The sequence below is a fragment of the Dermacentor albipictus genome, chromosome 2 (genome assembly GCF_038994185.2).
Source record: "Dermacentor albipictus isolate Rhodes 1998 colony chromosome 2, USDA_Dalb.pri_finalv2, whole genome shotgun sequence".
In the NCBI taxonomy this organism is placed as follows: Eukaryota; Metazoa; Arthropoda; class Arachnida; order Ixodida; family Ixodidae; genus Dermacentor; species Dermacentor albipictus.
In genome coordinates this window covers 101,415,091-101,432,214 of record NC_091822.1, presented here as the reverse complement: position 1 = coordinate 101,432,214, position 17,124 = coordinate 101,415,091, and positions in this window count along the sequence as shown.

The following is a 17,124-nucleotide window of genomic DNA, read 5'->3' as shown; positions in this document are numbered from 1 at the left end:
CGCAGTAACTCATTCTTGCCTTTCATAAGTTGATGAGCTTCAGTGCGACTCGGATACTTACAAATGGTGGGTATCGCGCAATTAAGATAGAAATATTAAAGTTTGATTCATGATGTTATTGAGACGTATACCGGATCCTGAATACTGCATTTCCTTTCACCAATATGAAATGCCTACGGAAGTTGAAAATACACTAAATGCTCGATCGATAGTGTGTGATATGATAAATAAGTAACTAACTAAATAAATTGCACTAACAGATTTAATCAGATTAGCGTTCTTGCAAAAGTGCGACAAGTGCTCTTTAAACATCTGCAACAAATGTTTTTAAAGGTGCCAATATTTCTAATTTACTAATTTCATGGTTGCTTGCTGTTTAAAAGAAATGTGCAGTGCTATGCCATGGGCGTCACGCAAAACGCATGGGAACATCGATCGTTGTGCAAAAATTGAGCGCAATTGAGCGTTGAGCGCAGCTTAACGAGGTCGTCCAGTCCATTAAATGGCTGCCAAAGGCAGGGACTTTGAGCGAACAAGCGAACCGATCTACGCAGGGATGATTGAAGCATAGTCAGACTCTATAGCCTTCACTTCAGTCTAGAATGAGTTGCCTGCCTACAGTAAAAAGAAAAAAAAAGTGAAACAAAAGAGAAGAGAAAGATAGTGTTGCATGCACAGACCTCTTGCGTCACAGGCACCTCAGTAGGTTCAGCTTTTGGGCTCTTTCACACGGTGCTTTTATTTCTACTTCTTTTGTTCTGCAGGCAAGTTATGCTGTAGCTCGGACCACTCTGTTTGAAGGGTGCTCATTATCAAGGGGCACTTCAGTCGTTGGGGAATGTGGCTGCCAATCAACTCTCCAAAGTAAAAGCAGAGTCGACTTGCCCAAGGCAGCCTTGAGTGCTTCAATTACTAGTGCCTCGCAGCCAACCAATAACTATTTACTCCGTGTCCTTCACCTGCGAGCGGTGCTCGTGGAAGGAGGGTTCTACTATGAATACGCTTTCACTCACTTGTTATCTGCTCCACTTTTTTCTTTGAGATTCCTTGGACATAATAAAGGAATGCATGCGATCCTTTGAAGATATTGTCACCAAAACCAGGAACAAATTTGTTTTTGTACACACAGCAGAGTTGATAGGCGGAATTACGTGTGCGTGATACGCGATAATGGAATGGAATGGAATGGAAAACTTTATTCACTCTTTAAAGGTTTTAGCGGGTCGAGGCCGAAGTCTTCATTCTTGAAGCTTGAGTCCTCTTCAGCCATGGATGGTCCCCTAGTCCAGGGCTCCACTGAGCCGGGCCGCCTCGCACGCGTGCGCTATTAGAGCTCTTTGAGTCTCTAGCTCGCGGCTGGTGAGCCAGCTCTCCCATTGCTCCGCACTTGGTGTTTTGTGTTTGTGGAATGCCTGGTTTCTTGTACACTCCCATGTAATGTGATATAATGTTGGCTTAGCTCCACACCACGGACAGGTTGCGCTATACTGCGTGGGGAACATCCTACTTAGTAGGTGTAAGTTTGGAAAGGTGCCCGTTTGCAGTCTCCGCCATCCTGCGGCCTCCTCCTTTGTTAATGATTTATGTGGTGGCGGATATTGATATCTTAGACCCTTATAGAGGGTTAATAGCTCTGAATAGCTGTTCCCGCAGTTGATCTGTGGCCCCTCTGGGGCGGTTGACGTTCCTGCTCGGCTGGTCATCCCTCGAGCTAGGCAGTCCGCCCCTTCGTTACCCCTGATCCCTGCGTGGCTTGGTATCCAGATAATGTTATGTGTGGGTTGTCCCTCAGCGATTGGAACTCTGCTGAGGATCTTGAGCGCCGTGTTACTTATTCTGCCTCTTATATAGCTCCGGCACGCCTCTTGTGAATCTGTTAGAATATTGAGCGATATTCCTGTTCTATAACCTTCTTCCGCTGCCAGTGCGACAGCAATTTCCTCTGCCTCGGTTATGTTAGCCACCTCGGCCGTGAGTCCTGTGATTAATTCTCCTTGATTATTTACTACTACCGCTGCCGCGTTGTTTTTGTGTGCGTGTGAGTATAGGGACGCATCGGTATAGACTGTATTGTCCCGATGTCCCATCGTCTTTTCGTAAAACTCTGCCCTAGCCTGTCTCCTACTCGCATGGAGGTTTGGGTCCATGTTGCGGGGGATAGGTTGTATGCGTAGGTTCTTTCTTAGTGGGTCTGGTATTGTGGCCCTGCTACTTTGTGATTTTTCTACTTCCCGACCTAGCTTTGTCAGGAGCGCCCTTCCCGTCGTTGTATTGCTGAGTCTTCGTACTTGTGCGTTGAGCTGGCATTCCCTTAGTTCTTCAAAAGTGTTGCTGATTCCAAGTTGCATGAGTTTGTCGTTGGATGTGTTCCTTGGGAGGTGGAGAGCTGTTTTATACGCTTTCCGGAGGATGGTCTCCACTTGCTCTTTTTCGGTTTTGGTGATTGCATGGTACGGCAGTGAGTATGTGACCCGGCTGACTATCAGGCTGTTGACCAACCTGAGTGTGTCCTCCTCTTTCATGCCATATCGCTTGTGTGCCACTCTGCTAATCATTCGGCCCACCTGTCCTGCTGCTTTGTTTAGCAGGCAAATTGTGTGGCTGCATTTCCGGCTTCCTTGCAACCACATGCCGAGGATTCTAATCATCTTTTGTTCCGGGATGTTCTGTCCTTCTAGCCTTACTTCGAGCGGGGCATCAGTGGGGTGTCTGCCCACCCTGAGGAGTTCAGATTTCTCCGTGGAGCATCTGAGGCCTCTTTGCTTTGTGTATTCTTCGATGCAGGTGGCAGCTTCTTGTAGTGCGTCTTGTTTGTCCCCTAGTGAGCCTTGAGTAGTCCAGATCGTTATGTCGTCCGCGTACATTGCGTGACTGATTCCTTGGATCTTGCTAAGTTTCTTGGTAAGGTTGACCATCGCTATGTTGAAGAGTACTGGCGAGATTACTGAGCCCTGCGGAGTGCCCTTGCATGGCGTTTGAAAGGCGTCACTCCGTAGGTCTCCTAGGCCTACTGTCGCTGTTCTGTCGGTTAGGAAGCTTCTGATATAGTCATGGACTTTCTTCCCGCAATTAGTGGTGTTAATCCCCTCCATAATGGCGGCGTGGGAGACGTTGTCAAAGGCTCCCTTAATGTCGATGGCCATGACCACGTTTTCCCCGTGTTTCGGCATTGTCTCGAGTACCTCTTCTTTTAGCTGTAGCAAGATATCTTGGGTAGACAAGTTTGCCCTGAAGCCGAACATGGTGTTGGGGTACCATCCTCCGTCTTCAAGATGCGTTTGGATTCTTCGAGTCACTATTCTTTCGTACAGCTTGCCTAGGCATGATGTAAGCGAAATTGGTCTGAGATTTTCAATTTGGAGTTTTTTGCCAGGTTTGGGAATCATCACCACTACGGCGTGTTTCCACTCCGCTGGTACTTTGCCATCCTCCCATAGTTTGTTGAGGTAGAGGGTGAGCTGATCAATTGCTTCGTCGCTGAGGTTTCGAATTAGCGAGTTTCGGATTTTGTCCGCCCCTGCTGCTGTGTTCTTTGTTGCAGCCCTTACAGCCTCGACGACCTCTTCTCTTGTGATGGGTCGGTCCGTAGTTGAGTTTTCGTCACCCTGGTAGTCGCCTCGGTAGCCTTCTATCGAGATCTTTCCGTAGCATTTTTCCCGTACTGCTTGGAGCAGTTGTTCTTCTGTTCCTTCATACTGGTGGATTAACCTCTGAATGGATTTGCTGCTTTCCGCCTTGCTCTTGCTCGGATCCATGAGTGTTCTGAGGATATGCCATGTTCTGGCTGTGCTTAGGGTGCCATTCAGTGAGGTACTAAACTGCTGCCACCCCTGCCTTGCCAGCTGCGCTGCATACTCCTCTGCTTGCTGAGTTATTTCGGCAATTTTCTTCTTAAGCTTTCTATTTAGCTTCTGACGCTTCCACCGCTTGGTTAGGCCTCGTCGTGCCTCCCATAACCTGAGGAGTCGTTTGTCCACTTCTGGTGCTTGTTCTGTTCGTTCCACTTCTTTTGTGTAGAGATCTCTTATTTGTCTGAGTTGATGGCTCCAATCCTCTACCGAGGTTATGTCCCCTTTTAGCTGTTTACAGTGGACTCTAAAGGCATCCCAGTCTGTTAGACTTGCCTTGCCAATCTTCCTCCTGGTGATTTCTGCCTCTGTGCTGACCCTGATGATGTAGTGGTCGCTGCCGAGGTTTTCTTGCAAGTTCTCCCATTCGACTTGCTTAGCGCCCCTGACAAAGGTTAGGTCGGGACACGTGTCCACGCTTACGCTATTACCCTGTCTGGTGGGTTGGCTTTCATCTGTGAGTAGCTCGCAGCCTATGTTTTCCGCAGCCGTGCAGATACTGCGCCCTTTCTTGTCTTCGATTCTACTGCCCCACTGCGGACTCTTCGCATTGAAGTCTCCTGCTATTATTAGGGTGTTTTGCCCTGCAAGCTTCTTCGCTTCCGCAAAAAGCTTAATGAAGTTTCCTCTGTTTTTAGGTGGGCTATATAGATTGATTACGAAAGTGCTCTTCGCTTTCTTTTTCCGTTTTGGAATCACTTCGGTCACTATATGTTCTAGATGTGTCTCTTCTAGTTCCTTATGTGTTATGGTTGTTATTTTGTTGCTTATTAAAGTCGCTGTTCGTCCATTTTCCTGACACGTATATCCTTTCAGGGTTGGGATGCAATTTGTTTCCTGTAATAGTATTAAATCTGGTGGATTTCCTCTAGTGTTAATGAACTGTTGCAGGAGCCCTTGCTTGCGCTTGTAGCTCCTGCAGTTCCACTGCCAAATCTCTAGTTGGTTTGGTCCTGCCATGTTGATGTATTGGTGTTATTTGTTCCCTGGGATTCTGATCCAAACCTGCGCTCGTTGTAGAGGCGGTCTCTGGCGTCGTTTACTGTTCTCTGTGTAGTTTGATTCTTTACGTAGTTGCGGAAGCTCTGGTCTTGCAGGGCTATCTTTTGATTGAGCTGCTGCATTTGCTGCTGCATTTGCTGCATGAAAGCTTTGAAGTCTTCAATTGAGGTGTTCCCCTCGCTAGTTTGCGTGCTCTCTATATGTTGCTGCGGCGGTGGTGGCGCGCTAACTGGTGAGAAACCTGCCTTTCTCATCTCTTGCATTTCCTGAATTAGGTCGTCTATTCTTTTCCTGAGCTGCCGGGTTTCTTCGCGGCAGAGCTCAAGTTCCTTTTTAAGATTACTGTTTTCGGCACAAAGCCTCTTCTCGTTTTCTGTCTGCATGCTTGTGTTATTGGTTATGTTGTTGTGCGGAGCAAAAAGCGTTTTGGGAGGGCCGGCTCCCCAGCTCACCTTAACTCTAAGATAAAATCTCTACGCAAGCGCCGCCTCTCCACTTATCTGTGGTAGGCATGCCGGGAAATCAATGCTTTGGCCTATCATCATCGGGTACTGTCCCAAAGCGTAATACCCTGTTGTTCTTAGGAGCAGGTAAAGGTGGTCGAGATTGAACGACTGCCTTGTTGGACACACAGATCAGAAAAAAAAACGAGAGCTTTCTCTATATCGTGTCCTAGATTTTTTTTGATGACGTACAGCTTTACTGCGCAGACAAATTAACGATGCAATCAGTAATTAGGTTTTAATAGCTATCTACATCACCAACGCATAGCCAACGATAATGTTATGGCACCCGGACGTCTACCTACGTGGAAATTAAAACACTTCTCAGTGACGACTCTGTAGATGTAGCAGCGTCGAAACAACAGCCGAGACTATTTATTTCTGGTCATCACGATGAAGCGCTAGTATCGGTCCGCCTCGGTTGGTCCGGCCCTGCTGTGTTGTTGCTCAATCACGGTGTAGCGATTGCTCCTTTACACACAGTACACACCAATACAGACGGTAACCTGCCGCGGTGGTCAGCCTTATAAGGCCCGAACACGCACTGGGTGTAACATATCACGGAAAATAAGGCATCGTAATGTGGCTGTAAAGACGACACCGTAGTTACGCCAGTACAATTACTGCTTATTTCACCGTGACAATATTATCGGTCCTCGTCAACCCTCATCGGTGGTACGGCGTCTGTGCCTAGTGCTTCTGAGCACTAGGTCATGCGTAAGATTCCCGGCCGTGATGATCACATACTCACAATGCAAGAACTGTCATGTACCGTAATTAGGTAGCAGGTTAAAACTAATGATAAAAACTAGTCTTGAGATCTCCACTACGACATCCCACATTACCCACGACTGTGTAAATTCAGAACGTTAAACCTCGCACTTTTGCATCTCCGATGCTTTCTTTTTATGTGCAGAATTATTCGGTAAAGAGAAAAAATAAAAGCGTTCAGCTCTGTATTTTGCAAATTTCTGTCGCTGTTTTTGTTACTCGCAGGTGTTACTCGCAATCGACAAAGGGCAACAAAGTGACTCCAACCCGGGATGCCAGAAAACTGTTTACTAAGCACACGTTCTCGTGCAGTGTCGATTTCGTATTGTAGGTTTTTCTACAGATTGAATTTACAATGTTTAAAAAATATATGCCGTCTAAAAATTGTGTACGCGCTTTAGCGTGCAGTATCATCATCATCAGCCTGGTTACGCCCACTGCAGGTCAAAGGCCTCCCCCCCCCCCCACCCCTAGCTGGAGAAGTATGGGAGAGGCCTTTGCCGTGCAGTGGGCGTAACCAGGCTGATGATGATGATACTGCACGATAAAGCGCGTACACAATTTTAAGACGGCATATATTTTTTAAATATTGTAAATTCAATCTGTTATAGACTGTAGTACATCTTTCATGCGAACATGGGCTTAGAATGGCGAATAAGAATAGGCTACGAATTCCACCCTATTGGCCATCAATCATTAATAATATTGCGAACCCACAAATGAAGTGATTAATTCGTGCATACAGAAAATTGTCTAGTATAGGAAGTTCTGAACGCAGCTGATGCTTGTATTAGAGCAATTTTGGTATCACGCACTGCAATAATGCAGGTCGACGGAGGTGAACATCGCATGAAGGTATTAAAATTCCGGAAACAATACATAGTTATGTGTCGGCTAGTTGATTATAGTTCATGAATGCGAAGTTGTGCAGCATAGCTTTCACTGGACATATATGCCGATAGATCGTGTCAGTGTACGTGTGATCACGTTTTCTTCGTGTGTCCTTTTAGAGCTTGGTAATCAAAACTTTGTATCAGAAGCAAGGAGAGTCACATTCTTGCACACACCCTGTGCTTAGAAATACAATGGTAAGCTGTAGAAAATGTTACAGAATCTCTGCAACTTTATGGACAATACTGGTCCGCTTTTGATGCCGCGTAAATTAAGAGCAGTGTGATTCTGCTGACACTAATCGCAGCGCGTCTGTAAAACAATATGCATGGTTGAATTTGTAAAAGAACAAACTTTCCATGAGCTCAAAGCATGCCATTTCAGAATTTATTCCCGATACTTTTCTGTAAAAACGCGTTAGATTGTATATCGAACGTAATTGAAAAAAAAGTTCTTGTGTAGACGGCACCGCGAAATTTCAGTGTATAAGCGAAATTTGCTGTGAGGTCATGGTGAGGGGCCCTTTAAAGGTATGTAACTCGATATTGCTTCATAGATGATTGAAATTCAATAACAGCACAGTGTACGGCATGCACTGTAAGAAATGTTTCTAAAAACACAGAAAAACAGACATTTTACATCTTTTCCTCACGTAGTAAAATAATGAAAGACAGGCCACATCACGAAGCTTTTCACAGATTTATTGTGAAGTCACCATAGCATGCAAATGACAGAAAAACAGCAGACGTTTTACGCATTGTTGCACGTAAAATAGATCAGGCGCCATGGCGATGAAGGCTAGAGAAAGGGCCTGTAAAATTTGGGGCGTTTCACGGCAGCTACACGCTGCGCGTGATACTTGGTTTCGTCGAGCTCTTTGTACTTTATAAATCACTACATTGAAAATATTTAGCTTATTTACATCGCGTGGGTTCGGCAAATCACGCAGACATTGACAGTTGTTTCTTTTTCTTCGGGCAGATTACAGAGAATCTGTGTAACATAATGCGTATCTAAACTTGTGAAAACGTAAGCAGAAAGTTCTGCTCAATGACAAAAAAAAAAAAATGGAATCTGGCCGGTTCTTTTCAATACCTTACTGGAATTTTTTCTTCGAGTGCGCTATCTTCACGGCCTGGAAGATTTGAGTCCGGTGTGTTGTATAAATCCCACAATGATCACCAAACAGTAGTAGACAAACTTGACTCATAAGACATTGATGCTAACATGTATAAAAATTATGTGCCACAGATATGGCAAGCACCGCGATGGATGTATACCCACGTGTCTTAAGTCATCCGTAGTAAGTGATCAAGATGAAAATGACTTTAATAAAGCAAAACCATCCTATATCTGCTGTCCCAAGACACAAAGCGGCAGAAATACCTGTCAGAAAAAAAGTGTTGTTAAAGTATGTAAAAAATTACAATAATGATCGTAAGTATACGACGGCTTGCACAGTTGATGCATATCTACAGATTAGTAAACAGCTACTTTAGATGCACGGATATCAACGACATTATAGTACAGCAAAGTGATAGTGAAAGTAATAATGGAAGAGTACCGTTTAGTACAGTGAACAAGCGTATAGTCTTCTGGAACCTTAGCCTGTTAACCAAAGCCCCATGCTCGCTATACCACTTAACATGCAAAATTTCTCCAGCCACTCACGCACATTTTGCACAGACAGTTGCTGTGAAAGAGAGTTCAAGAGTTCTTTATTTGCATATTAATAAGGTTACAAATGGGGATTATACATACATACAGAGGGAGGTCCCATAGTCAACAGACTGTACAGGGGACCTCCCATTACAAGTGAGTAGGATATATAAATACAAAGCAGCTATATAAAAACACAAAAGACACCATATTAAGTTAGTCACTTGCTTACGCTGTAAAACATTAACGACACAAAGCACTTATTAATAAAATGATAACGATCACATTGTTATATTGAGTGCAAAAATTTACGAAGGTTTGACTTGAATGTGTAAAAATGAGAGGATATCTTAATATGACACGGTAATGAGTTCCAAAGTAGTGTGGCTGCAAAATTAGTAGTAAATTTACCATAATTAGTTCTAGGTTTTGGTAGTAAATAGCTGTTGGTAGAAGCGAAACGGGTAGACGTGGAATATGGATACTGGCTGGTAGTAATTATAGGGAATGGGAGCTTTCCGTTAACAGATTTATAAACAAGTAGTCCAAGTGAGTATTTATTTAATTTCTGTAACGATAAAATGCCGTTAGATCTGAGCAATGGAGATGCTTCCGATGTGTAGCTGCTACGTGTAATGATGCGAATTGCTTGATTTTGTGTATGCTGTAGTGGAGATAAATGTGTGGGATACGTGTTTCCCCATGATGATATGCAATAATTAATATGCGTGTGAATAAAAGCGTAGTAGAGGGAGATGAGTGTCTTCATTTTAAAGAAATTGCGAACTTTAATTAATATTCTAATTCCATATGCTGCCTTCTTTGTTAAAGATAAAACATGCTCGTCAAATTTTAGGTGTTTATCTAATATGACGCCAAGAAACAGTACACTATCAGCAGGATAAATTGCACTGGAAGCAAAGGTTAGCGATGGATACACTGAGATATGTTTTTGTTTAGCTGAGAAGATCACGAAGTTAGATTTGGCAGTATTAATGTGTAGTCTGTTTAGTTGGCACCAGGTTACAATATTTGCCGCGTCGTGATTAAGCTTACACATCAATGAATCAAGGCTTTTGTCTGAGGAGAAGATGGTAGTGTCGTCAGCGTAAAGGATACATTCAGAGGACTTTAGGTACTTTGGGAGGTCATTAATGTATATTAAAAACAAGAGAGGCCCTAATATAGATCCTTGTGGTACACCAATGTTAGTTGTTTTAGGGTGCGAGTAAGTGCTGCAGATTGATACAGTGTATTCTCTATCTTTTAAATAGTTACGTAGTAATTGCAGTGCCGGGCCAGTTATACCAATAGAGTCTAATTTAGCAAAAAGGATGTTATGAACAAGTGAATCGAATGCTTTAGAAAGGTCAATAAATAATGCACCAGCGAAATTTCCAGTGTCAATTGCCTGCCGAATCTTGTCTGTTAGAAATATTAATGCCAAATCAGTTGAGTAACCTTCCCGAAACCCAAATTGATTTGGTGATAGGATGCAAAATTTTGATAAATAGCTTGATAAGCGTGTTACGATTAGTTTTTCGATAATTTTACTGAAGAATGAAAGTATAGCTATAGGGCGGTAATTAGCTGTTAGACGCTTATCTCCCTTCTTGAATACGGGGATTATTTTGGCTTTCTTCAAAGAAGTTGGATATATTCCTGTTTTAAAGATGAGGTTCACTATGTGACAGAATATTTCAGATATCAGGTACGCTATCGTTTTTATGAGAGATGGGCTGAAGTTATCGAGACCAGGACCTGTATTTTTTAGACTGGAAATGACTGTGACTATGTCTTCAGGTGTTGCGGGATGAAGAAAAAAGCTATGGGGCACACGGGGGTAAGTTTCGGTCAATGAATCTTCGCACTCTTCATTATCAGCACAAAAGGAATTAACGAAGCAGTTTGCAATGTCCAAGGGATTATCAAGGCGAAGATCCCCCGATTGTATCACAGTTATTTCGGAATTATGATTCGACCGACCTAAAAAAGTGTTTAATACTTTCCATTGCTTTCTGACATCATTACCTGCAGACTTAATTTCATTTTCATAATACGTCGTTTTAGCCTGTTTGAGTAGTTTTCCTAGTAAGTTAGAATACTTATTATATCTTTCGTGAAGTGCTGTGTTAAATGGCTGTTTCTTTGTTTTTCTGTAAAGGTTATCTTTCTTCCTTAAGCAATTTAGCAAACTACTGGATAACCATGGGTTACGAGAAGCTGAAAACGTTTTTTTACAATTAAGGACTACCGTGGAATCTGAAATAGCATTAGAAATTATTTGTGAGAATGTATTATAGGCAGTTTCAGGGTTATCACATGCCATTACTGGGGACCAGTCAACAGCGGCAATTATTTCAATAAACATTGACGAATTAAACTTCTTTCTTGTGATGCTTGTATCGGTAGTGCCAGCAGTAGAAGTTAAGCGAACGAATGTTGGATAATGATCGGTTATTGCAGCTTCGACAACACCACAGTCAGGGTTAGTAAGAAGATTGGATACTATGTGGTCGATAAGCGTGCCCTGTTTATCTGTGGGGCAACGAGTTGGAAGACTAATTAGGTTTTCATATCCGAACCCATTGAGGCAGCTAATGTAATCATTAAGTAATGTGTTGGATGTATCTAAAAGGTTAATATTAATATCGCCCATGATAATGACATTTTTCTGTTCGAATGTTAAATTATGTAGCAAATTACCTAAGGCTAAGCAAAACGCGCTTCCAGATGATGAAGGTGAACGATAGATGCAGCCAACTATTAGGTTTTTCTTATCTTGTGAAAAGAATGTGTCATCAAATTCTACCCAGACAGATTCACAGTTCGCCACGTTAAGTGTCAAGTCAGATCGCCTGTGAAAACGCAACTCTGAGGCACAAGGAGCCATAGCTCAGAAAAAGCGATTAGTTATATTTTGTCACCAGTACATTTTTCGTCTTAGCATCGAAGCCTAGATAGCTAAACATCCATATTGCTTAACTTCGTATCTTATTGTAATTTGTAGAGCGACCAATGTTAAACAGGGGCTGGCAAGTTTGAAGGCGTCAATAAGCGCTGCAGTCTAGCAAATTTTCATCTGATATATGGAATGCGTTTAATCTAGGAAGGTGGGCTCTCATGGTGAGCATCGATGAGAATCAATCATTTAGTTTTAGCAGTTCAGTTGAACGTATGTAAGCCGCTTTTCGGCAACATGTGAAGGGCCATGCTCTTTAGACATGAAATCCCTTCTCATGGCTCCACTCTAGATTTTAAACTTAGTAATATTTGTAAATAAAGACCATTCCTGTTGGTTTTACAGCCCAAATTCACAGAAGGCTATCATGCTTTACCTTTCTGCACATTTGAAACTAGTAAAGAGAGGAATTGCCACCCTTTGCCTAGAATCAACACTCGTAACATAGTGTCCCAACATAACGTAGGCCAGTTTTAACAAAAGATTGCGGAGGCGTTTTGCAGCCGGCTATCCATGCTCCGTCTTGGAAGTTGTCTGGGAGACCGTCCTGAAGAAGGGGAAGGCCACTAGACGTAAGAGGACCGTCTCGGCCCAAGAAAGATGAGGCCCGAACTAGTGTCCTACGTCCGGTAGATGACCCACAACGTGAATGCGGTAGCCAGTGGCTATGGCTTTCCAGTGGTGCTGTTGGTGCCGCGTGAACTCGCTGGTATATGCATCCGCATTTATTGCGGGAACAGAAAAGGTGAATTCCAAAGGAAGCGCGTCAGGCGGTATGCGAAATGCGCAAACGGCGTTATTCACCTCATTCTACTGTCGTGTCGGAAGGCCTGCATAGACGAAACTGAGCGGTGCCTTGACTACTAAGCACGAGACAACGAACTGTCCTCTGAGATTTAAGGCAATGGACATCCACCCGCAGATGGCATCGCTTGCATACTTCGGTCCCTCGAGATTATGATTCTTGGCAGAAGCGCAGAAACTGGAAGCCTTCCGTATGAAGCAAAGAAAAAAAAAGCCCCGATTGCGTCAGTGACACGAATCAGGATGATGATACTGTGTTTAATGACAGACGCCCACTTTAGGCGATAGGCCACGAACGAGATGGTAACAGAATAAAGAAGGTACACTTTGCGCGCCGATTCTATGTATGCCTAAAAATTGTTGAAGAGCGCACTAGAGTGATGCTTTTGTTTGTCTAGTTCATAGTGAAATGCAAATTTTGTAATTGTCCTTTGCTGTGAGAAACTCGTGGGCATGCGCATTTTAGTGTACGTTTCCTCTGGTCTTCTGGGTGCCTAATACGTCAGTTGTGAGTGTAGCGCCCGTTGGTGTGCAGCCTTGCGTACTTTGTGTTGGCATTTAGTTGCGCTACAATGGCGCCACCGAAAATAATAAAGGAACATGATGAATAAACTTAGATCTTATCGAGTCAGGTATTGGATTGGATTGGATTTTCTTCTTCGATGGCGCGTACCCACTGCGGGGATTGGCCATGATTTGGATGGTATTAGGAACATGTTGGTAGTACGAAAACTGGTAAAAGTGTCATGCGGAAAGAGGAAAAAAGAATGTTTGAAGAACTTGAGGAAAGCATCTTGAAACAACTGTGAATTCCTCCACGGCTGAGCAGATATCCCTGTGGTAGTTGCCAAGAGAGGAGGCTCCTAGAAAAAGGATATTTAAAATGGAGAAATTCAAACCAAGTTGCGTGGACGTCGGTTCTAAAATGTTTTTTTCTTCTGAAAGTGCAGAAACGGCGGCAGAATAAGAAAAAAATGATCGATGGTTTCATCTATTGCACAGAATGGGCACAGAAGGGAGGGTGTCAGGCCAGCCCGTGACGATAAAAGTTTAATAATGGTGTTTGACAGCATAACCGGGTAAAAATTAGTGGAGTTTTTCTGCTATGAAAGTAATTTTTGTGCCGAGAGAATAAGATGTATCGATATTCTGAAAAGTTTGATATCGCTGGATTCAAAAAGTCTAGAGCAATTGCGTATCTCCTCTATCTATTAGTAGTTAGGTAAGCTGATGCCGGAAGTAATGATGGTACCGGTCCATTGAGGGCTGCTCTCGCGAGTCTGTCGGCGATCTTGTTCATGTATAAACTCCTACGACCAGGCACCCAAAGTAAACTGATCAGTGAACTTCATTTCTTTCATGGGATCTTTGCCTAGCATGAAATGAAGCACTATCAGCAGTGTCTTCTTCTCTCCCCATTTTTTTTCTCGTACAACACTTAGGAGTGATGTGTTTGGAACCAGATGTACCCGTTTCTGGAAAATGAGCCTGCCGTTTTCACTTTGTGTCCTTTCTGAATGTGCCCGCGAAGTGTTTGAATTCCTTCTCTTCAGTCGTTTCCCTGCGCGATGTGGAGAAAAAAGAGGCACCAAAGCTTCCTGGACTGCACGGCCAGGATGAGGTTGTACCGGTGTGATAGGTTTCGACACTTCTTCCTGTGGGGTTTTCAGGGACAAGCTTAATGAAGTCGTGTCTCTGGAAAACACCAAACGAAGCAAGCAAGCACCGCAATGCTTGGCATTTCTCTCTGTTAGCCGTCTGCGGCACATAGGGGGCAACGACTGCAAGAGAGAGAGAGAAAAAAAGCATGTTTCAAACAATATAAAATATTAAAAGTTCTCTTCGTCATGACTCCCGCATAGGTTCGCAGCCACAACTTATTGGATCGCGTTCTTTGCTTGTTCTCGCAATGTGGCCTCTCCGACAACTCTTCAGAAGTATAACAAAAAGCTCGTCAATCTGGACTTGGGTATACAAGGGAAAGACCGTGCGAAAGTGTGGTTCGAGGAGTTGGCGTGAGGGTGTGGCTTGATGATTGCGAAAGTGGCAAGCACCAATTTTGCTTTTAAGGAGAGGTTTGGAGACCGCGTCTACGTAACTAAACCCATTGGCTAAGAAAGTGAGCTGACTAATTCCGATAGACTGACCAACTACCAATGGGGACAGCCCTTCGCTGAAAGTATAGATGGAGAACAGTAAAACAGGCACGTAGGAAGACTCTCTAGCTTAAGTGTTCCTGCTAGCTTATCAAAACTAATGAATTGCAAAAGCAATAAACGGAAGTAGGGCCTGCCAAGCATGTTAGGAGCAAGGTGACGAGGCCTCGAAATGATGTAGATGGTTAGGCTGAGTGCGATTGTTTCCCGAGTGTGATAGCTTGAGTGGCCATACGTGGCCAGCTAAAAGATTTGCTACTATCGCGGCTGGCGTCAAGGTGCAACACTGTTCTTGCAGTTCTGTAGCTGGGATAGCATTCGAGAAGGCATTTCTTTCTGTCGATCCTACGGTTCTCAAGGAATCGACCTAGACTGAAGGCCAGATTACATTGAGAAAGAACATAGTTATTCGTTCACTGTGGGAAACAGTCAGTACTCGAATACCTGTCAGCCATCTCTTTCAGAAAAGTGCGCTGCGATGAAGCCAGCCTAGAGTAGCATGCGGACGTCATTTTTGCAGAAGGTGTGACTGCTAATTTTATTGGGTGAGTGAGCCGATTTAGAAAATCTCTAAAAATACCCTTACTCCCGACAACCGGTGCCCAAAAGACAAAATTAACAGACTTCTTAAGTGGTGTCTCCGGCTGTGAACTAATTTACTTTCCGCTTACAGCAGAGAGTTCCCACTGTGGGCATCGCCATCTTTCAAACAATAAATTATTCCTTATGCACTCAATATCACCATTGTTAGCTACAGTATCACCTTTTGGGGCCTCCATCCACAAATGCTGCCCTTCTCAAAGTGTATGTCTGTGTGGCAGAAAATACGGCACCTATTAATAACTGCCGAACATTCACCTTAGCGCAGTTGTTAGCGCGTCCAGTTCCAAAGTGCAGATCACCGCAGGGCTATGAGTTCGAACAGGACTACACTTGGAGGACAAAGTTGCAATTTGTGAACTTCGCTCTGGGGTGAAGTATGACGTGGAGGATAAGGAGGTGGCCTGAGGTGGGTTCCTAGGTGATGACGCCTACCTAGCGGAAACGACAGAGTGCCGGAGGCAGACGGCAAGATCAGCTTCCAGCTGCAGTAAAAATGTCTGCGCCTCCACGTGGTTTAAACAGTGTGCACTATAAACATGTAAGCATGGACAGCCCACTTACTGTATCATCATCATCATCATCATCATCATCATCATCATCATCAGCCTGGTTACGCCCACTGCAGGGCAAAGGCCTCTCCCATATTTCTCCAACAACCCCGGTCATGTACTAATTGTGGCCACGCCGTCCCTGCAAACTTCTTAATCTCATCCGCCCACCTAACTTTCTGCCGCCCCCTGCTACGCTTCCCTTCCCTTGGGATCCAGTCCGTAACCCTTAATGACCATCGGATGTCTTCCCTCCTCATTACATGTCCTGCCCTTACCCATTTCTTTTTCTTGATTTCAACTAAGATGTCATTAACGCGCGTTTGTTCCCTGACCCAATCTGCTCTTTTCTTATCCCTTAACGTTACACCTATCATTCTTCTTTCCATAGCTCGTTGCGTCGTCCTCAATTTGAGTAGAACTCTTTTCGTAAGCCTCCAGGTTTCTGCCCCGTAGGTGAGTACTGGTAAGACACAGCTATTATATACTTTTCTCTTGAGGGATACTGGTAACCTGCTGTTCATGATCTGAGAATGCCTGCCAAACGCACCCCAGCCCATTCTTATCCTCCTGATTATTTCCGTCTCATGATCCGGATCCGCCGTCACTACCTGCCCCAAGTAGGTGTATTCCTTTACGACTTCCAGTACCTCGCTGCCTATTGTAAATTGCTGTTCTCTTCCGAGACTGTTAAACATAACTTTAGTTTTCTGCAGATTAATTTTTAGACCCACTCTTCTGCTTTGCCTCTCCAGGTCAGTATAGGTACTTACTGTATAGTGCAGGAAAAATGGCCTATCCATTCAATCCACTTGAAAAGTGCTGGTGCATAACAATGCCTTGCACATTGTTGAGCCATCTATGCAGGCAGCACTGAAAAATTTTTCTGCAAGGTCTCCTTTTCTCTTTTCATGTTGCACCATTAAAAAAAAATGACAGAAAATTACGTTCTCGTGCGTGATGCCTGGAATAAAAATACGCTCACTGTTTTCCCGCAGATCGTGAAGTAATGCAAAAACCGCGCCTTGGACTGTAATTTCTATGTTATTATCCGAGGCATATTGAATACCTGCCCGCATAGGTCTGAACTTACCATAGAAATACTGTGTATACGACAATATTGCATGAAAAATGAGCGCCAAATTTTGAATACGCGACAGAAAAAGTTACAGTGACGTTTTACTTTGTGAATGTGAGTGACGCGCAAGCGTATGGGTGCTATAGCGCAGACGATGCTATCGGCCCTCGGTGTGCTTGCAGCCCGCTCTGCCCACATCGTAGATGGTATTAAAGAGAGGGCATGCACGGCCGCGCCATACACAGCAACCGCCGGAGTATAGAAAGCCCCGTTGTAAGCATTCGCTTACTGTACGAATT